Here is a 23049-nt window from a genome sequence, read left to right on the forward strand (position 1 = left end):
TGAAGAAGTAAACATGAGTCTCTATGAGTCACATGCAGGTCAGTACTGTAAGTCACAAAGATTGTTCAGAGGTACATGGATTGGACAGAAGTACCATCCTCCCTGCCACTCACTTACCCTTACTGTTGGGCCCTACCCTGAGGAGAAGAAAATATAGATTAACTTGCACTGCAAAGGTCTGCTGGAAAAGACAAAGTTTCTTGCTCATTGTGAATTTATATGTTAAGTTCTTTCTTTGTTATTTGTCACTAAATTAAAACTGCTTCATATTTGATGCCTTGGAGAACTTAGTATTTATAAGGGGAATTTTATGACCTCCCTTTGGGGACTCCCATAAAATACTATTATCAGATGCGATCTGGATTAGGGAAGATAAGGTAAAAGGCCTTATGAGATATTATACAAGGTATTCCCAGGGCCTTTTGTTTCAGGAGAGAATCTCAGAACATGCCCTAGAAAAAAAAGTAGCTTCCATGTTCTGTTACAAGCAGCATCAGAACACAAAAACAATGCAGATTTTACTTTGTAGCAAAATAGTATTCCTTACATCCTTGAGCAATGTTCTCATGGAAAAGCAGAGTGAAAATAAAGGCAAAAATTGTTATCATACCTTCCTTTGATTCTTTGAATTTAAGTGAAATGTGTATGTTAAACCTAAAATCTCACATATTAGAGTACTTTACTTAAGTGCAAGGTCTTGACAGAGCTTATCATATTCATCTCTTGTCCTGATATATTGGATTGGAACTCTAGACAAGCAAACCTGAAAGGTGGTTAAATTTAGTGAATGATAACATCTAAATTATCACCCCTTCCTTTGACCCCTGTAGTTCCTCAATCCTATAAGCAGTCCTTCACCACTAACTCACTTCTTAACATCAAGTAATCTGGCTTCAGTCCAGTTGTATGCTGGAACCAATTCTAACCAGCTGGTGAGAGATGATTGTTAAATTTCCAGTGTGAACATTTACAATTTGGAAACTGGCAAGTGGCACAAACCAGGGCTTAGCTTATTGTTCTACTGATTGTCTAAACTTCAGTGATGGAAAAATGTTTATAATATAGATTAAACTTAAAAATGCATTGGGCTTTCCTCCCTCCTACCATCACCCCACAAGATCTGGTTGCTAAATGTTTGCCAGCACACTCCTGCTTTGGTCCCTACCACCCTATTAAAACTGTTTTAAAGTCACTAATGACTTCTTAATTATCAAATTCAATATCTTTTTTCAGTTTTCATTCTCCTTGACTTTTCTGAAATCTTTAATACTCCCTTCTGGTTATTTTCTCCTTTTTTGGCTTTTATGACTTTGATTTTTCCTGATTCTTTCAAAGTTAAACTGACTTCGCTTTCTTAGTTTTCATTGTTTCATATTTCTTTTTTAAATTTCTTTTTATTAAATATATTATTTGAGTTTTACAATTTTCCACCCAATCTTGCTTCCCTCCCCCCCACCCCTCCACGGAAAGCACTCTGTCAGTCTTTACTTTGTTTCCATGTTGTACCTTGATCCAAATTGGGTGTGATGAAAGAGAAATCATATCCTTAAAGAAGAGAAGTCTAAGAGGTAACAAGATCAGACAATAAGATACTTGTTTTTTCCTAAATTAAAGGGAATAGTCCTTGCACTTTGTTCAAACTCCACAGCTCCTTATCTGGATACAGATGGCACTCTCCTTTGCAGACAGCCCAATATTGTTCCTGATTGTTGCACTGATGGAATGAGCAAGTCCTTCAAGGTTGAACATCATTCCCATGTTGCTGTTAGGGTGTACAGTGTTTTTCTCGTTCTGCTCATCTCACTCAGCATCAGTTCATGCAAATCCCTCCAGGCTTCCCTGAAATCCCGTCCCTCCTGGTTTCTAATAGAACAATAGTGTTCCATGACATACATATACAACAGTTTGCTAAGCCATTCCCCAATTGAAGGACATTTACTTGATTTCCAATTCTTTGCCACCACAAACAGGGCTGCTATAAATATTTTTGTACAAGTAATGTTTTTACCCTTTTTCATCATCTCTTCAGGGTATAGACCCAGTAGTGGTATTACTGGGTCAAAGGGTATGCACATTTTTGTTGCCCTTTGGGCATAGTTCCAAATAGCTCTCCAGAAGGGTTGGTGTTTCATACTTCTTCTGCCACGCACAAATATGATTCTCCCCAAAGGCTCTGTCTTGCACTTTCCTTTTTCTTTTGCTCTACTACTATATCCTTTAGTGATGTCCTTTACATGTTTGGCTTCAATGATTCCTTCTAGGTACAAGACTCTCAAAGAAGTCACAAAGGACTCTATAGGTCTCAGGTTCCTCATCTGTAAAATAAAAAGGTTCAACAGGACGAGTTCTAGCTTTTTTCTTAAATATTTCAAAGTCCATATTCTTTTCTTTTCTTTATCTATATAAAGGTTTCTGAGACAATGACATGGCCAGATTCACCAATCAGGATCTGCAAATATAGTAGTGAACTTTTGCATGAGGGGTGTGTGTGTCTGTGTGTCTGTGTGTGTCTATGTGTTTCCTACCAAGAGTGATGATCGCAATTCTCCCAATGAAGGCAGAGGAGAAAGGCAGAAAGAAAGAAGGCAAATAATGATCTATGAAAGGTTCTCCAAAGTTCTCTTAGTTAAAAAAGCTATAACTCTAGAAATCTGACATCATCTTCTGGGAAGGAGTGACATAGTGGGATTTAGGGCACTGAAAAGGAGATGAGACCAACAATGGACAGTGATGAGCAATTGGACAGTAATGAGCAACTGGAAGGTGGTACCACAGAAGTGAGGAACAGAGAAATGGAACATGGAAGAAAAGAGGTGGGTATTTCCAAAATTCATTATCTTCCTTCTAAAACTTGCCCTTCCTTCCAACTCTGTTTCTGCTTTTGGCACTACTATCCTTTCAATTCAATTCAATGAGCTAATGGTTATTAATTATTTTACATATGCTAGGTATTGGGAAACAAAGACAAAATGAAATAATGCCTGATTAAATGAATTTTTACTCCTTATTAGAAATGATGACTCATTTTTACAAAGCAATGTAAGGCTTACTAAGCATAATCTAAGCATGGACTTAGGATGTAGTTCAGGTATTAATTTCCATTTTTTAAAATTTTATTTCAGGCAATGGGGTTAAGTGACTTACCCAAGGTCACACAGCTAGGCAATTATTAAATGTCTGAGACTAGATTTGAACTCAAATCCTCCTCACTCCAGGGCAGGTGCTCTATTCATTGTGCCACCTATCTGCCCCTATCAATTTCCATTATATAGATGAAGAAATTTAGTCTTTTAGAAGTTAAATAATTTGTCTACTTATGCCACAATTAGCAAGTATTATCTAAGGTGAGATTTGACCCACATTTACTTTTGTGTGTGTGTGGGGGGAGAATTGGGCCTAGGTAACTTGCCTAGGGTCACAAAGTTTGCAAGTGTCTGAGGCTAGATAGAGCAGTACTCTATTTACTGTGCTATCTAACTTCCCCATAAGTCACATCTTCTTGCTTCTCATTCCATCCACAATGCTATGCTACCCCTTCCCCAGTTACTTAGACTCAGAATCTCAGAGCCATAATTTTATTCTTTTTCCTTCATAGCTGCCTGACTAGCTAGCCAATCAATTAGCAAGTCCTATTGATTCCACCTCTTCTATATCCAAACCTGTCCCTCCACTTCTACTGTAACCTTCAAAGTATATTTCCTTATTATTTCTTTCTCACACGTTTAGACTCTTTAAATTTTGGTCTCCCTACTTCCAATACTTTTCTTCTCAAATCTTAACCTGTTCTTAACCCAGATGCCAAAATAATATTCATAATGGATAGAACTGATCTCATCACATCCTTGCTCAAAAATCTTCAATGGCTCCCTATTTTCTTTAGGTTAAAATAAAAACACTTAAGTCTGGTATTTCACTTCCTCCCCACCCTAACACCAGCCTACCTTTCCAGTCTTATTTCCCCTTCACATACTCTACATTCCAGACAAACAGGACTGCTAGCTGTTTCCTGAATTGACCTGCCCTCTCCTGCCCTTGTGCATTTACATAGGCCCTCCTTTCACCTCGAATATGCTCTCTTCTCATCTCTACTTGTTTAAATCTTTCAATGTTCAGTTAGATACCATTTCCTTTATGGAGCCTCCCTGACTCTCAGGTAAAAATGATGATTTCTCTTCAAATTTTCCTGAACTGCTCTGTTGGCAATCTCTCTCTCTCTCTCTCTCTCTCTCTCTCTCTCTTTCTCTCTCCCCTCTTTCCACCCCCATCTCTCTCTTCTCTCTGTCTGTCTCTATTTGTCTCTCTGTCCGTCTCTCTCTCTCCCCGTGTGTCTCTCTCTTCTCTGTGTCTGTGTCTCTCTGTCTCTGTCTCTCTCTGTCTGTCTCTGTCTCCCTGTCTCTGACTGTGTCTGTCTGTCTGTCTGTCTCTCTCACCTTTGTCCTAATTGCATTCTACTTTGGATCATAACTATCTGTATATATCTAACACCCTCTTCTTAGATTATAAACTTCTGCAGTTATTGACAGTCATTTTTTATCTTTGCATTTCCAGTTTCATGAATCAGTGTCTTGCATGTGGTAGTTGTTTATGAAATGTTTGTTGAATGGATGCATGCATGAATGTTACTCTTTTATTGAATTGCTCATGGGCTATCTTCCATGTTTTCTCCAAGTCTCTTTCCTAGGTGGAAAATTCCCATTTTTTCCTCATACAACATGGTTTACAAACCTTTCAGAATCCTGTTCATTTTCTTTTAGCGATCCTCCAATTTGTCAAGTCCCTTTTAAACTATGAAGGACACACGATCCTCCAAATGGTATCTAACCAATGTTATTCCTCTTTTTTTCACTCCTTACTTCTCTTCATACTTGCAATACCAATAGAATAATAATATTTTATACTTTAAACAAGTCATTTCTTTCTGGGCTTCAGTTTCCTTATTTGTACAATGTAAGAGTAGGACAAAATAAATTCTAACTTTTTTTTTCTTAAGAGTTATAGAACAAATAGTTTTTCTTTTAAACCTAAAAAAAATTGTTCTGAGATAATGACATAACCGATTCACCAACCAGGATTAGATCTTTTAGTTTTCCTTAGAATAAATTGACATTTCCCTCATATCTGACTCCCTCCATTCAGCTATTCTGAATCAGTTGAGCATATGGAAAAGGGTTGAGATGAGGATTTTCCTCTTAGAGATCAGTTAGAAAAGATGTGGGAGAAAGGGAAAACAGACACTGAAGAAGGCTATGGAGAAACAGAATACTTAATATGAGTCTTGAGATCTGAAATGTAAAAATAATGATGGGACATAGCTGACATTTATGGAGTTCACATACATTATTTGAGTTAATCTTCTCACAACAATCCTTTGAGGTAGGTACGGCAGGTGTTAGCAATCCCATTTTATAAAAGAAGAAATTAAGAGAGGTTAAGGGACTTACCCATGATCAAACAGGTAATAAATTTTCTGTTCTGGGATTTCAACCTAAATATTTCCTGACTCCAGATCCAGAACAGGTTTTTTTTCTTTCTTCACCACCCGATAATCCAAATAGAAAGAAAGAATTAGAATTAAGTATAAACATTTCTAGAGATGAAAAAATTGTTGAGGGCAACAGCAAACTCTACAGTCTAGGAGTACTAATCTTAATTGTTATTCAGTTATGTCTGACTCTTCCTGAACCCATTTGAGATTTTCTTGGTAAAGATACTGGAGTGGTTTGCCATTTCCTTCTCCAACCCATTTTACAGATGAGGAAACTGAGGCAAATAAGTTTAAGTGATTTGTCCAGGTCATAGAGCAAGTAAGTGTATCACCTAAGCTGCCCCATAGTTATAGTTGTAGTTATAGGTGATATAGATATAGAGTAAAGTCTTGTGACTTCATTTGTATAAAGAGCTCTCCAGAAAGGAAACCTCCCTTTTTACAATTGCAGAGACATTTATATTTCTTATTCTATTGCCTGAGGGTTCCAAGAATTGATGTGATTTGTCCAGGGTCACAGAACAAGTGTCAGACCTTGAAGTGAGGTCATTCTGACTCTGATGCCAGTTCTCTCTCCTACATACAGTTATCCTTTCTACATCATAGGGGTTTGGGTGCTCCCACAATCTGGAAAATTCTTGTAAAAGTTTTTGGCTCTCCCTTTCTACCAGAGAAGAAATCTGAATTTTTTTCTTTTATGGGGTGTTTACAGGACCTTATTGGAACATTTGGGTTGATATTATATAATACTTAATATTTTATGCATTTCTGAGTTTCTAAACTTTCTGGATCATCTGCTGACCTTCATATGTCTGATACTTCTACAAAACTTCTTCCAAAAATCCCATTTAATGTCTTATGCTGACTTGCTGTATATTAAAACCATGATGGGAAAAGTTGCAAGGTGAAAGGGATAACTTTTAGGAGTAGAGCTGCTAAGTAAGTCACTTAAACTCTGTTTGCTTTAGTTTTCTCATCTGTAAAATGGGATAATAATAATCACATCTACTTACCAGGGTCATTGTGAAGATCAAATGAGATTTTTGTAAAGATTTTTTTATATAGTAAAGATTTTTTTGTAAAGAAAAAACTATATAAATGCCACTATAATGCTGCTGCTGCTGCTGCTGATGATGATGATGATGATGATGATTTCTCAATATGAACAATGAAAGATTCAAGACTTTAAAAGTCTCATTATTCTGTTAATTTATAACTCTCTTGACAATCAATGAGAAATCATGAGAGATGGTTCAGTACATACCTGGCATCAGAAAGACCTGAGTATAATACTTAGTAGCTGTGTGATCTGGACATATTTAGTAGATGTGTGACCATGAATAATCTATTTTACCTGCTGTCTACCTTAGTTTCCTATAAAGTGGGAGCAATGATACCATCTCCCTCTCATAGTTGTGAGAATACTTTGAAAACCCTGGGGGCAGACAGGTGATGCGGTGAAGCAGCAGTCCTGGAGTGAGGAGGACCTGAGTTCAAATCCAACCTCAGACACTTAATAATTGCCTAGTTATGTGAACTTATGCAAGTCACTTAACCCCATTGTCTTAAAATAAATAAATTAAAAAAGAAAACCCTGAAGAGTTTGATAAATGCTATCTATTATTATTATTATTATTATTATTAAAATAATCACCTGGGAATATCTAAGATTATAAAAAGACAAAAAATGAAAAATGAAAAATCAGTGAGTCATGTCATTAATTTGAGCATCTTTCTTCTTTTCATAGGGGTAGGAAACCAGAAATTACTCCTTGAGGTTATCTTCCTAAAGACCTGTACTTGTAAAAAATTTCCTTAAAAACATTTTCTCAAATACACACAGACAATTCCAAAATGTGAAAAATTTTTAACGTGTCAGGGTTTTTTGCTCTTTGTTTTTAAATCAGATCACTACAGAGTTTTGAAAAAGCCAAGTGAGTTAAATGTAAAAAATAATTTATGGATGTGGAAACAAAGGGGATCCACAACTTGCAAGTGAATAAATAAAAGTAAATAAGTATATTTTTCTACTTCAAGGAGTCATGATTTTATCTATCATAATATTCCCTTCATTGATGTAGTTTGAAACTCCTCTTCTCCATAGGACTACATCTTTATCAGATTACCATTTGTTGGTCAATCCTCTGGTGATGAAGCCTTTCTTAAGCTACCTTGGTTTGTGCTCAGATAGTTCAATTGTCTAACTTCTGGGCCCCATACTTGAAGTCATTATACCTTTGTAGGCACTGATGGCCTTGGTGCTTTCCTAGGATTAAAGCCTTAACTAACCTAGAGTCAATTCCATGGATGCAATAGGGCATTGAAGTAAGACTGGTTTAAAAAATAAATTTCCTCCAAGTGAGCCTATGTCTGGCTTCTAAATCTAAATTCTTACCACAGGTACCACTTAATCTGCTGAAAAATACGGTTTCATATCAAGAAACAAGAGGCCAAAAGTTCATTGACTATGTGAAAGGTTTAAGTCCATATATCACAATTGCTTTTGAAAAGAAATCAAACCAAATCAACTTTATCTACCTATTTCAAAATATTTCATTGATATAATTATTTTTATTTCACTGTCATTATCTGATAAGAGTTCCTGCAAATTTGTCCTTCCTTCTAGCAAAGAAAAACATTTATGCAAAACCGACATGGTGGCCATAACTAACTTTGCATTTAACAGTATAAACCCAGACTCCAAAATCCTAGAATTCGAGATAGAAATTTAGGTTGAATTTAATAGGGTGACACTTAATAGGGATAAATATGTGGTCTTACTCTTAGAAACAAAAAGTTAACTTTAACAGTTTTAAGATGATAGGTATGATATAAAAGCAATTGTTTGAAAAATGATCTAGGAGTTGTAATGGACAGGAAGCTCAATGTGTCAATAGTGAGGTCTAGCTGCTAAAAAGGCTAATGTGACCTTAGGTTGCATTAAGATGGGTTTGATTTGCAGGAATAGAGAGGTAATTGTCCCACTGTAGTCTACTTTCCTTAGACCTTGTCTGGAGCATCATTGTCTTCAGTTTAGAGTTCCATAGTTAATAAAGGACACTGACAATCTGCAGGAAGTCCAGACGAGAGCAACCAGAATGGAGAAGGATCTTGAGTTCATGTCATATGAGGATAAGTTGAAGGAAGTGGAGATTTTTAGCCTGGGAAAGATATGGTGTAAATTTGTTATCTGTCTTCAAATATTTGAATGGCTTTCTCATGCAATAGGAATTAGTCCTCTTTGTCCTTCTGAGGACAGAACCAAGAGAAATAGGTGAAAATTAAAAAGATAATCACTTAATTTTAATATTGGGGGAAAAAACCCTGACAACTTCCTGATAATTATTAATTATAGTTGTTGAGTCATTTCATCCCTCTCTGATTGTCCATGACCTGATTTGGAATTTTCTCAGGCAAAGAATGATTGCCCATCTCCTTCTCTAGCTCATTTGACAGATGTGAACACTTGAGGCAACATTAAATGACTTGACCAGGGTCGATAGCTAGAAAAATGTCAGAGGTTGGATTTGAACTCGGGTGCTATTGACTCCAGACCCATCATTCTATTCCCTTCACCACCTAGCAGTCCAATTAGAATTGTCTAAAAGTTGTGGAATGGACTACCCTATGTGATAGTAGATTTTCCTTTCTTAGAAGTCTTCGAGTAATGGCTGAATGACCACTTGTCAGGTAAATTATAGTGGAGCTTTTCTTTTATGTAAGGGTTGATCTTGATGATCCCTGAGTTCTCTTCCCAGTTTTGTGATTTTGTTGTAACACATATGTCTCCTTTGGCACCATCTTCTTAGGATCAAGTGGATGTCATTTCCTTTCAGGGTTCCAGATTCCTTGAGGGGTTTTTGAGGTGTCTCTCCTCTAAATCAAGAGCTTAAGCCCCTAGCTTTATATTCCCCTTATTTGTTAAGGATCAGTTCTCACCATCTGTTAGGGAAATTCCAGTTCCATTTAACCACATGGCTAACACTGATTAGCTTTTCATACAAGAATTCTCCATTAACACTTCTTAAACATTATCTCCCCTACTTTTCCATGTGTGTTGGGATAGGGGAAAGGAGGACAAATTAGCCTCATAACTTGGATCAGTTCCCTTATAACACTGTTCCCACCAAGTTTAAATCCTCCCACGGGATTGAGAAGATTGTTCCTTGCTCCTTGGGGCACTGATGCCAAACAGACAGCAAAAGTGACTATTCTGACTCCCAGATTCATGTGTTTCTCATTTGACAGAAATCAGAGGCTCCATTCACTTCACTTAGAATAAAAATGAAAATGCCAAGAGCAAAGGTTCTTGGGAACTTTGGATCCATGTGATCTCTTAAGGAAGAAATCTTCTAGGCCTTTTCTATTACAATATAATTATCTCTTACTGAACATCATTAATGGGGGAGTCACTTTGTGCCCCCAACTGCAAATGCAACAGAATGATGGCCAAAACTGACTGAGATCTCTTTTGAAGACACTGATAGTTCCAACTATGCAAAAGGCTCCACCCAATCATATGACTAGTCAGTCAACAGAACCAGCTATAGAATGTCCATATATTTGGCAGTCTTTCCAAGGCACTTCTCTTACGTGTTATCACACCTCTCCCCGAAGTAGCTCCACATGGAGAGATACCATCTGCTCCTTGGTATCCTACATTTGGAGTTTGCAATCTGAGCAAGCTGATAGGGTCTGCCCATATGCCATTACACAATAATGTAAACTTCTAGGATATATGCCAAGTGATGTGGGAATAAATCTTCCTGGAAAGTTCTTTAAATTATCTAGCATAAGTAAGAAGAATATCCTTAATTCCTTCTCTCAAGAGAGGAATCAAAGGCCATTTTGAGGTACTTATGTCCCTCCCCCATCTTCTTGGGATTCTACAATGCTATCTCAAATTGTAAAGAGAGTGTATAATAAACTTTTATCACACAAATATACTACCATGTGAATAAAAACTTTGTTAATAGAGATATGCATGATTATGTATATACATTTATATATTCTACAGCAAGCAGTATTGATTCATTTACATTCATCAGTAAAGCATGTATAGTTTTGAAATTGTGGGAAACAAATAATACATAAAAAGAAGAGGTCATAGAAACCACAATTCAGACACCCTGAAATATATTGGGATTCACAATTTAATAGATCCTACAATATGATTTTAAGAGCACTTAAAAAATCAAACTAAAAGCAAAACAAAAAAGATAAAAAAATGGAAAGATATTTCAATACCTCTATAAGAAGTTATTTTCTTCTTCAAAGACAATGGAGCCACTACACTCCCAGTCTACCATTATAGTCCTTGACTTGCTACATACATAATAAGGTAGAAAAAGCAAAACAGAAAATAAAGATGGAGAGAGAGAAACAAGACCAGATCACATAGACACTGAGTAGGTTCATGCTGTCGGTAACATAATTTTGAAGAAATTGAGGGATACATTTTTGAGATATTTGGAAGAAGCAAATCTACTGAATAATTAAGTGAGAAGCAGGGAGACATAGAGAGGAACACAAGTTAGTGCTGAAAAACAAAAGACAAGTAAGAAAATATGAATAATGACCTATAGAAATACTTGCTTTTCACTTCAGTAGGTGCTTCTGTGATGGACCTGAAAATATCAGAGAAAAACAGGATTTTGAAAAGAATATTTTAGAGCAGACTAGATCAATTAAAATCACATAATTTTATTCAATTATAAAAGGACAAAGATAAAAGATCCCACTGAGTTTCTTGTTTTTTGACTATGTTAAAAAAGAAAAAGTTCATAACAATAAACTGAAACAGTCTTAAAAATTCTTCTCTAGCAATTTATGTTTTTTCATATATTTGTTAATACTAAACAAGAATCCCTGATAAATAATTTTTTGGGAGGGAAGATAGAATAAATAGGGAAGCAAAAAATTTAGTTTCCCAAACCCAAGATATCTTGAAAAGTATAAAGGATCAAAATTTATATTCCTTTGGGAAAAGAATCCACATATAAGGATATTACTCCCTATGTGGACAGAGGGAGAGGAGGAAGAGGAGGAGAGAAGGAAGAAAACAGCAGCATCGCCCAACTGGAATAAGCTTATGTCCTGACCTATGTCTTGCCACTGGATTCCAATGACCTTGGGGAAGAGAGTAAAGCTGATGACTTTGCAGAGCCCTGCCTCCCTTAAATCCAATTCACTTGTACATGAAGATGTCACCCTCTTTGGGTGCCATTATTGGTCCTCTTTGAGAATAGTATATTCATTCAAGTATCATATACATATACATATATGTATGTGTGTGTGTATATATATATATATATATATATATATATATATATATATATGATATGTGCATGGAGATAGATAGGTAAGTAGGTAGAGAGATAGATAGCCTCTGATTATTATGAAGAAAAAGGGAAAGGGAATGGACTTATGATTTCATTGGTAAAGGTATTCCTAGATGAGCACAATTCCTCTGAATCCTAGCATATAGGAAATTTGCCTAAAACATTGATTGTGACTTTCCCAGTCATAATCAGTATGCATGACAGGTAGAAATTGAACCCCAGTCTTCCAGATTTCATTAGGTTCCTATCATTATATCACATTGCACAAAACAGGGAAATGTATGCTCTCCAAAGGCATCTGTGACTGATGTCCTGCAATAATCTACATGCCCTATAAATGGTGAGCTCCTCCATATATTTCTCGATTACATTGTGCTGATTACTTCAAACCAAAAAACATTACCCAGTCTCCCATGTTGGTCTCATAAGAACACAAAGAACCAAGTCCAACAATACACAAAGAAAACAAACAAATAAAGGATGTCTATTGTTCAGATTAGATGTGAATTTGGATGAGCCATCCATTAATTGAATTGGTCCATTAATACATATATCTTGGAAAAACACTGGTGGGCAATGAAATGGATCCAGGATGAAAGAAAACAGATGCCCCTAAAGTGTGGAATGCTTTCAGAGACTAGTGATGTTTTAATGTCTGATGTGACAAGTATCATTAGACATAACTGAAATAAACAAGCTTGTTGGGGTTCTCAATAATTTTAAGATTGTTAAGGGGTGGTAGGGCCAAAAAAGAGAAACATAGAAACAGCAAACAGCAAATGGATTAAATTACATTTGGGAAATTGTTCTAGATCTCAATGACCTCAAGCTAACTTTAAAAAAAAGGTATAACTTAAAACAACACAAAACTAAAAATATCCTAGAATGAAAACTACAGCTGTAGAATGGATAGAAAGCTGGCTCTGACACCAGAAAGACCTGGGTTCAGGTCTGCTTCTAAAACTACTAGCTGGGCAAGTCATTTAACCTTTTAGTACTTTAGGAAACTCCAAATCTATACATTATAGAGAAAATATGAATTTGCAATGGCAGACAGTTTTGCTGTCCAGGATTTCCCCTGAACAGTGAAATCATAGGTGCACCCCTGTTCTGAGATAATAGAATACCACAATCATTGAAGAATAAAAACTGCAGGTCACCCAAAGGGACAGGGGAGTGACATTGGTATTTATGAGTAAGCTAATGATTTTTTTTTTGGTTTTTGCAAGGCAAAGGGGTTAAGTGACTTGGCCAAGGTCACACAGCTAATTATTAAGTGTCTCAGGCTGAATTTGAACTCAGATCCTCCTGACTCCAGGATCGATGCTTTATTCAATGTACCACCTAGTTGCCCTAGTTATTACTTTCAATGCAAAAAAGATTTTATCCAAAAAATGTAAGACTAAAAGAGGAAGTTAACTAGTCACACAGAGAACTATGACTGCATTGCTACCTACATAATGTTAAGGTTCCTAGAGAAAGGTTCCTGGCACATCTGGTGGAGTCCATAAAAAGTTTATTGAAAAAGATAGACAAGTCACAAAGGATGAAAAGTGGTGTATAGGTTGCAATTGACACTGTTTGAGGGAATATCCTCATTGATGATTAAAGATGAAATAAGTAGACTTTTGCTAAACTTAATTTCATTTCTTACTTCAGATGTCCAGATCTAAATCAGAAGCTCAATTCAATCAGCTTCCTCTTTCATCTCTTACATTGGAGGTTTGAAAAATTGCAGCACATTGGTTCTGATAAAGAAGAAAAGTGCCACTGAAGCCCTTATCCAGATACTAGTTTGTGGGTGGCTTTTTTAGGAAAGGCTGATTCAGTACACTTGATTATTTCTTTCTGACTTCTGAGTGAACAGTGGATAGAGCACTGAATAAAGTAGATAGAATCATGAAGACTTAAATTCAAATTCTGTTTCAGATACTTAAGAGTTGTGAGTCAATTAATCTGCCTGTCTCAATTTCCTCTTCTATGAACGGGAGTTAACAGTACTTAACCATCAAATACATATTTATTAAATATCTACTATGTCAAGTGCTGGGAAAAAAGACAAAAGACATTTCAGACCTCAAGAAACTCACAATATAAAGATGGATATAATAAGCAAACAAATATACACAGACATGCTATATACAGAACATACAGGACAAAGTTAAAGGAGGGAAGTCACTAGAAGTAAGGAGGGGTGGCAAGGGCTTCCTGCAAAAGATAGGATTTTAGCTGGGACTTAAAGGAAGACAGAACAGGTGGTAGGTCAAAATGAAAAAGAGAGAATATTCCAGGCATGGGGGAATGGTAGAGAAAAATACCTGAAGGACAGAGAGGAAAGAAAATGTCTTGTTTGAGGAGTAGCCAGGAGGCAAGCTTCACTGGAATTAACATTACTGATTGGGAAGCAAGCAAAGGATGGGAAGTAAGATGTAAGAAGACTGGAAAGTAGTGATGGTGGTGGGGTGATGATGATGAGAGTGTGTGTGTGTGTGAGAGAGAGAGAGAGAGAGAGAGAGAGAGAGAGAGAGAGAGAGAGAGAGAAGGAAGGAGAGAAGAGAAGGAAGAGAGGAGGGGGAGGGAGAGGGAGAGAGAGGAAGGGAGAAGAGAATCTCAGGAATTAAGAAGTAATTGATGGTGTCAAAAGAAATGGAGAAATCCAGGAGAATGACGATTGCCATTGGATTTGGCAACAAAGAGTTCTATTGTTACTTTGGTCAGAAGTTAGATTGTAAAGGGTTAAGAAGAGAGTGAGAAGAGAAAGTGGAGGCACCTATTATAGGTGGCAGTTCTTTACAAGAAGTTTAGCTACAAAGGATAGAAAAGATGTAAAATGATAGGGATGGAAGGATGAGCTGAGGGTTTTTGGGATGGGAGAGACAGGTGTATAGGCAGTAGATAGTAGGCAGCAGGAAATGAGCCAGTCAACAGGGAGAGACTGAAAATAAGTGATAGAGTGGGGATGATAGAGGGAACAATATATTGAAGGAGACGGGATGAAATAGGAAAATGAACAAATACAGGGTTTAGCCATGGTAAGGAATAGAGCTACCCCATCGTGTGAAAAAGGAACAAAGGGGATAATGGTAGAAGGCATGTAAAATGAGGGAGAAAAGAGAGCGCTCATTACGAATGTCCTGAATTATTTTTCTCTAAAATATGAATCAAGTTTCTCAGCTGAAAGGGGAGGAAAGGAAGGACCATGAGAGGTCTGAAAAGGAATGAAAAGGCTAGGAAGAGCCACTGGAGAGAGTAGGGAAGGTGAGCTGATAAAGCAGCTATATTAGGATTGCCTAGCAGTAGTAACATTAATTTGAACTGGACCCAGTCAGAATGGTCACAAGATTTTTTCCACTTTCATTCAACACATGTTTAGGAACAAAGGGAGTGAATAGTGAAAAGGAGTAAAATGGTTGTGGGGTGAGGGGGGCAGCAGGTGAGGCAGAGCCTCACCTCTGATTGAGAATATACCTGGAGCATAGGCAAACCTTATCAGTTAGAGGTAAAGCTCAGTTCTGACTCAACTGCTGCCCCCTCACTGCACGTACCTGGAGTAAAAGGGAGTGATTCAACAGTGAAATTTAGCAAGGTACAATTGGTGAAATGATAGGGGACTAGACACTGAAGAGAGGGATAGTGGGAAATTTAATTGATTCACCAAGGATTCAAGATGGGGGAAAGAGTATTTAATACAGGAGAGATGGACTATGAAATAACTGAGGGGTCAAGGGATTAGAAGTCATAGATGAAAACTATGATTTGGGAATGGAAGTCAGAGGGTCAGGTGAAATGGCAATAGAGTGTGGGGATTTTGAGTTCTTGAACATACAGATGGTTCATCTGTAAGTGATGGCAATATCAAGGGTAGAACTATCTTTGATTATAGCTGAGGTAGAGAAGTAGGCCATGGGAAATGGGTGGGGTGAGAATCTCAGCAGTTAGAGTATTTGAAAGAGAGTCAATATTTATATTCCAGTCTCTTAGTTTGAGAACAGGAGAGAAAAATTTGGGTCATGTACTGAATTCATAGAGAAAGAAAAGGGAATGACCTGGGCATAGATAATGCTTGATTGATTGGTGGCTATGAATAACTGTAACTTCAAAGGAGAAGAGATTGTTGAGAGATGGAAATGAGAAAAGAACATGGAAGTGGCAACAGGGAGCAAGGAGAAATGAAATTCCCCCACCTTGGTTATACCCAACCCTCCTGAGAAAAGAGGAATGACAGTTCTGTTCTGACAGTCAGTTCTGGAAAGGTGTCATTAGGAGGGAACCAGCTTTCAGAAACAGCCAGTAGACAGTAGGAATAAGAAAGGAAAAAGATTTAGTATGAAGGTAAATTTGTTCCCATGGAACAGGTATCCCAGTAGAACTGTTACGTTTGATTGAAACTTTAGGTTAGGAGACTTCCTATATACATGTTCTGTATATAGTGGTTTACAGGTTGCAATTGACACGGTTTGAGGGAAACTTTGAAACTTTAGGTTAGGAGACTTAAGGGGAATGAGTATAAGGAACTGGTTAATAAGGGGTAAGCAATGGGGTTTATATGATGAATCTATATGTGGTTCAGAATCACTGAGATATGTAGAGCATGACCAGGTGTAAGAATATTCACACCTACCTTCTACAGTCATTGTGAGACTCAAATGAATATTTCCAGAGAGCCTGCCATTTAATAAATGCTTGTTCCATTCCCCTTTTCCCTTCTCCTAGCTATTTGGAGTAATATCTACAGGACACAGAAATTACTAAAACAATAACATCCTTTTTGTGTTTGTACATTTTCACCGTTTTATTAGCTCATTTTCATCAAATATAAGCTCTATGTTTACAAAGACGATTTCACCTCTATCTTTGTATCCCCATAACCTAGCAAAGGACCTAGCACCTAATAGGCACTTAATTAATTCTTGATTAATATGCTGATTTGATTGGTGTGACTAATTTCTGAGAGAAAATGTTTTTCTTTTCCTCTTAAAATATATATATAATGGGGACAGCTAGGTGGTGCAATGGATAGAGCACCGGCCCTGGAGTCAGGAATCCCTGAGTTCAAATCTGACTTCAGACACGTAATAATTACCTAGCTGTGTGGCCTTGGGCAAGTCATTAATCCCATTGCTTTGTAAAAAAAATTTTTAAAAAAACAAAAAATGTATATAATGCTCTTAAAAGGCAGTTTAATTTTTTCCTCTCGGATCTACAGTCTGGCACCACATAGTGGATCTTAATAAATGCTTATTGACTAACAGACTAAGAGATTCAAATGTTGTATCATTTAATGATAAAAAAAGGATGCAAAGGCATTTTTAAAATTGGAAGAGTTCAATAAGTGAAAAGTTTTTAGAAATATTTTTAGCCCAATGTTAAATACCAAGCAATTAATAGCTTTCTAAGTTTATGGCCACTAGGTGGCACAGTGGAGAGAGTACAGTCAGGAAGATGGCTTTCTGAGTTCAAATCTGTTCTCAGACACTAGCTATGTGAACCTGGGCTGAAATCACTTAACCCTCATCTATTAAGCTGGAGAAGGAAATGGCAAATCATAGTATCTTTGCCAAGAAAACCCCAAATTGGGTCTAAAGAGTCTGAAAAAAAATAACTGCACAACAACATACAATTCATTGATAAACAGGAGTTACAATATTATATAGCAGGTGGGTACAGCGGACAAGATTTTAGTTCCATACTTGGAGGCAATAAAAAAATGTCTGATACTGATATAGCACTTTTAAGATTTTACAAATTACTTAATCTACATTCTTTCATTTAATTCTTATGGAATATCCTTAAGTAACTAAGAGAGGCAATACAGTTAGACAGAAAAACATAAACCTGAAAGGTTACATGTGTCTATACAGACATACATTATATGTACATATATATGCATATATATATATATATTCAATATATAAAATCTATTAATTACTCTTTAAAATGTTCTCTTTCCATCATAATATATGTATCCTATTTTACTAGAAAATTATCAAAGATAGGTGGAAATCTACTGTTTGGAATTTTATTTATCTTTAATTGCAATTTTTTTCCCCAACTTCAGAGTAAAGAAAAAAAATTACAGGGTCCTGGAAAAAAAAATTATTTGAAACTGTAATTGAAGATTGAGTCAAGAAGGAGCAACCTAATTGTAATATTAATCCTATGTCCCCTCACAGTGTTCCCTTAATTGTAAAGTGGACCACAGGTGCTATAACTCACAGTATTGTTTCCTCTATAATCACAGCTTCCAGGAATTCAATCAGTTTTCTTTTATTTTCCTCTCAACCCTCCATCCTACTAGATCTTCTGGTTTCTCTGACAGGGAACACACATACCACCTATGTATAGACATTTCCTTATTTCATAAAGAATACAAAGCAAAGGTTCTTAACCTAGGAGGTATACAAACATGTTTTAATAATATCCTGATGGGGGTAGCTAGGTGATGCAGTGGATAAAACACCGGCCCTGGAGTCAGGAGTATCTGGGTTCATATTCTGCCTCACACTTAAAAATTGCCTAGCTGTGTGACCTTGGTCAAATCACTTAAGCCCATTGCCTTAAATAAAATTTAAAAAATATTTTGAAAGTGGTATTTCAGTATAATTACTTCCTGTTGTTATCCTATATATTTTATTTTATGTATTTTAAAACATTATTCTAATAAGGCATCCATAGGCTTTATCAAACTGCCTAGGGTGTCTATGATACAAAAAAGCTTAAGAAACCCTAGTGTAGAAGTTGTATAAAACTGTAAAGTATTTTTTTAGGGTTTTGCAAGGCAAATGGAGTTAAGTGACTTGCCCAAGGCCACACAGCTAGGTAATTATTAAGTGTCTGAGACCGGATTTGAACCCAGGTACTCCTGACTCCAGGGCCGGTGCTTTATCCACTGCACCACCTAGCCACCCCCAAAACTATAAAGTATTGCAAGTTCCCAAGCTATAATTGGTTTTGTCACATTGTGTCTATAAACCTGTGTCTATGTGTCTATTATATATAAATTCATATACAGTGTTTTAAAGTTTATAAAGTACTCCCCCTCATAAAAATACTATGAGTATTATGTCTTATTACTACCATTTTTAGAGTTGAAGAAAAGAGCCCAGAGAGGTAAAGGGGACCTCTAGGAAATTAGTGGACCTGGGTTTCAGATCCAGGTCTCCCAGCCTCAAAGGGTGGGCAGAACTTTTTCCACAAATTGTGCTGTTGCCTTGGATTTTCTCCTTAGAACCTTCGGCAGTTTCTAAATTCAAATCTGAACAGATTGTTCCCAGTTCATGTTCAGGACCAGACAGCAGCATGTCTCTCCCCATGTAGTCTCTGTTTTTGAACTGAGTCAATTTCCAACTAGCACCATTTGGCCTCTAGAGGGAAGTCCTTTCTGACTTAGACCAGTCTCACCCTTTTGGATTCCAGCCATATTGTACTCACTCTGCAGTCAGTCACCTCCTCTGTGCTCCTGGGATTCCCTTTGGCTCCCAGCCCCTGGAAAAGTTATTTTTCTTTTTGGGCCCCAATATACCCCATTGGCTTCTGGCCAGGTGCACTGACGTTGCATAAGTCTCCTCAGCCCTTATAGGGTTTCCCCTTGTTGCTGGCCTCAGGAAATCCTTTCCTCTACTCCCTGTTTTCTTCCTGGCCCAAACAAAAGGTCCTGCACTCTTCTCTTAAGTGTATGTTGATTCTTCTGTTCTGAACTGTCTTAAGCATATTCTCTAGCCAGCTCTTAGTGCTGGCTCTAATTCCTATTCAAAGTCAGGCTTCCTTACCTATTGTTCATCAAGCATCTAGGCTTTAAGTCCTGAGGTCTTGCCAAGATAATAGCCATCATATTGCCCCTTGGTATGTAGTCAATCTCAAGGACCACAGACTTTAGAGCTAGAATGGACCTTGAAGGTGATCAGATTCAACTCTATTGTTGTACATAGGAGAAACCTATGGCCAAGCTACTGTGACATGTATAAGGTCACAAAGATTTTAAATTTTAGAATTTGAACCCTCTGTCTTAAAATGTCTTGACTGCTCTATGCTCTGCTCTCCACTTTTCATTCATGGCATTTTAGCTCCCAGGAAGATTAATTCTTATTCTACTGTTCTGAAAACTGGCAGGCTTCCTTGGACCTATCAGGATTATAATGTTTTTTGTTTAGTCGATTCAGTTGTGCCTGATTTTTGTGGTCCCATTTGGGATTTTCTTAGTAAAGACACTGGTTTGTCACTTCCTTCTCCAGCTTATTTTACAGATGAGGAAATTGAGGCAAATAGAATTAAGAGACTTGCCAAGGTCACACAACTAGTAAGTGTCCAAAGCCAAGTTTGAATTCAGTCCTGATGCTCTGTCTAATCACCTAATTTACAAGGTAGGCAGTGGTTTTTTCTTCTTTCCCTGACTTCATTGTTACTTTGCTAAGTAATTGTTTCTGCCTTTAGATATTACCTGCTGAAAACTTCGATGTAGATATATATCTAATGGCTGCACCTACTTCTTCTTCTTCTTCTTCTCCTTTTTTTGCAAGGCAACGGGGTTAAGTGGCTTGCCCAAGGCCATACAGCTACGTTATTAATTGTCTGAAGACAGATTTGAAGTCAGGTACTCCTGACTCCAGGGCTGGTGCTCTATCCACTGCGCCACCTAGGTGCCCCCCACTGCACCTACCTTTTAAGGTGCAAATGAGCTTACCTACTGATGTCTTCAATATCATCACCTGCTTACATTTTTACTCAAGTATAATACAGATTATTTTCTCCACAGAGTCAAGATGGCAAACTCATTTCTTTGATGGTTTATAGGTGAAATTGTGAGTTCTGTACAATGAGTGATCATAGCTCATAAAAGAAACAATAAATCATATTCTTTAAGATGAGGATTCCTTAATTTTGCTAATAGTGAGTTTCTTGGTAATTGAACTTATATTTTCCAGAAAGGACTAGGACTCATGAAATTTTAATACTGAGAATGGACTTTAGAGATGACATCTCTTTCATCCTCCCCCTAGTTCAGAAATTCCCAGTCTCTGGCAGATAAGTCACTCAATAGCTACTTTAACTTTTCTATCATCCTCTCTTTTGCTATTTTCCAAGACATCCCATTTCATTTTTCAGTATCACTAAGTGTCAGAAGTCTAACTGACCTATGGGCAAGCTTGCCATCCAGCCTTTCCCCAGATACTACAAAGTATGCCTAACCAAGATAGTTATTTTGCCTATTTCTCCTTCCCCCCATCTCATGGCTTCCAGTTTTTGACCACTTAGTGAACAATAATAAAAGGAGTATTAGGATGATGGTGAAAATCTATTCTCCTACAGCTTCATTTAGAATTCCTGAGGACTGTGTAGACCAAAGCTCCCTTTCTTGGCCACCACTCCCTAAATGTGTGGTGTCCTGTAAACTCTTTGAAGTTAGTGCTTGTTTTCCTTTCATATCTATACCCCTAGTATCTGGCCAAGTATCTGTCACGTAAAAAGGGCTTAATAAATATTTCATTGCTATTTTATTATTGATTAATTCGCAGGTGAGAAATGACAGTGATTTGGCATTACTATTTCCTCCTGGCACTTGTAGTAGAAAACTTGGCATCTGATATCGGTGCCTCTGTGAGATTTCACCGGCAGCTCTGGGATACTGGTTCTGGATCCTAGTAAACTACAAATCTTCCTAAGATTCAACTTGGTCCCCAGATAGATCTCAAAAGGGAGTCTTTGTTCCTTTCTCTACAATTTGACTCGCCTTTGTTTTGTTGCTGCTCTAGTCATGATTCAGTATCTTCTAGGGTAGCACTTTTCTGCAGCTTAAATCTCCATGGATAATAAGTAAATCACTTCATAACTAATGGTCCTAGAAGCAGATTCCACCCACATTTAACTGAAAAGTCTCTCCTCCCCCATTCATATGATTGACTCCATTCATATGGATTCCTTAAAAATCCCTTTATATAAGTAATCTTGGTGAATGCCCTTTTCAGAATTTCAAATGCTTCTCTTTGAAAGCAGGGACTTTATTCACTCACTCATTTCTATCTAATCATTCATATCTGTATATCAGCAGAACACAGCCCACAGCCTGCCACATAATGGGAGCTCTTAAGAGATGCTTAATGAATGAATTCCATATATGATGGCTCGCATGGGGCATCACCTACCTTACTTTCATCGCCAAATTTCAAAATGCTAGAAACCATTTTACTAGGAGCTTTGTAAGAGCAACCGGCAATAACATCAGATGGCATATCAAAATGGTGCGAGACGTGTGGTGGCGTGTTAAGGCTTTTGGTAAATCTTTACCTGGCCTGACTTAAGAAGGAAAAGAAAAAGGTCAGTCCTATTATTTGGGGGTCATCCTTTCCTGAGAATATTGCAAGTCAGCAGAAACGGTAGAGTGACTGAACATGCGACTGCATGGGAGGAGAGGGCGGTGCAAATTCAGTCCCGGCCCTGGCACCCAGCATTTCTCCTCCTGCATAATATTTACCTAGACGCTTTGAACCACTCGGATGACTGGCAGATCAGCCCCAGAACCCTCCAGCTCCGGGAGGCTCCATTACATAACATCTTCCCGGCCCCGTGGAAGATGGTTTCTGGCCACAGGGTCCGGGCTGGAGGTGGAATCGCCGCCCCTCTTCGCCCACTTGGCTCCTGGAGTTCCGGGGCCCGAGCAGCCGCTAGCTAGCGGCAGGTCCCGCAGGTCTCCCGGGGGGCGGCGGCGGCGGCGGGGCCCGCTCCCGGAGGGCTGCGCCGCCCCTCCCCCTCCCCGCCCCGCATTCTTTGCCCAGGCATCCGGAGCCGCCGCTGTCTCGGGATGTGCAAGCGTCGCGTCGGCTTTCAGGCCGCCGGCGGGACAGCGCGGGGCGCGGGGCGGCGCATCCGCGCCCGCCGCACGGGGCGGCCCGCGAGCCCCGGGGCAGACCCCCTCGCGGCCGGCGGCCGGTGTGGCTCCCGGCCCCGGCACAGGGGCGGGCTGGCGGCGGGGCCGGCTCGGGCTGGAGAGGGGCGTGAGGGAGGAGGCGGCGAGCGCAGCGAGGGAGGACTCGGGCCGACTGGGAGGGGAGGGAGGAGGGGGCGGCCGGGGAGCCGAGGGGCGTGGGGGGGGCAGCCAATCAGCGGCGCGCGGAGCCGCTGGGGGCGAGGTCTGTGGGATGAGGTAGGGATGGGGGAGGGCGAAGCCGGAGCGGCGGAGCGGCCAGAGCCATAAACAAGCGCCCGAGGAGACGGGAAGGAGGGAGCCGA

General features: G+C 38.5%; 1 long non-coding RNA gene across 1 annotated transcript; it reads right to left on the reverse strand.

Moving 5' to 3' along the window:
• Positions 1-1464: 1464 nt before the first annotated feature.
• On the reverse strand, positions 1465-22508 carry LOC141504592 (uncharacterized). The gene is made up of 4 exons (XR_012473426.1): positions 22295-22508; positions 11065-11112; positions 5442-8646; positions 1465-2315 (listed from the first exon to the last, which is right to left on the reverse strand). It is a non-coding gene; the product is annotated as an uncharacterized LOC141504592 (long non-coding RNA).
• Between the last annotated feature and the right edge of the window lie 541 nt (positions 22509-23049).

Source organism: Macrotis lagotis, chromosome 1 (genome assembly GCF_037893015.1).
Source record: "Macrotis lagotis isolate mMagLag1 chromosome 1, bilby.v1.9.chrom.fasta, whole genome shotgun sequence".
Classification (NCBI taxonomy): domain Eukaryota; kingdom Metazoa; phylum Chordata; class Mammalia; order Peramelemorphia; family Peramelidae; genus Macrotis; species Macrotis lagotis.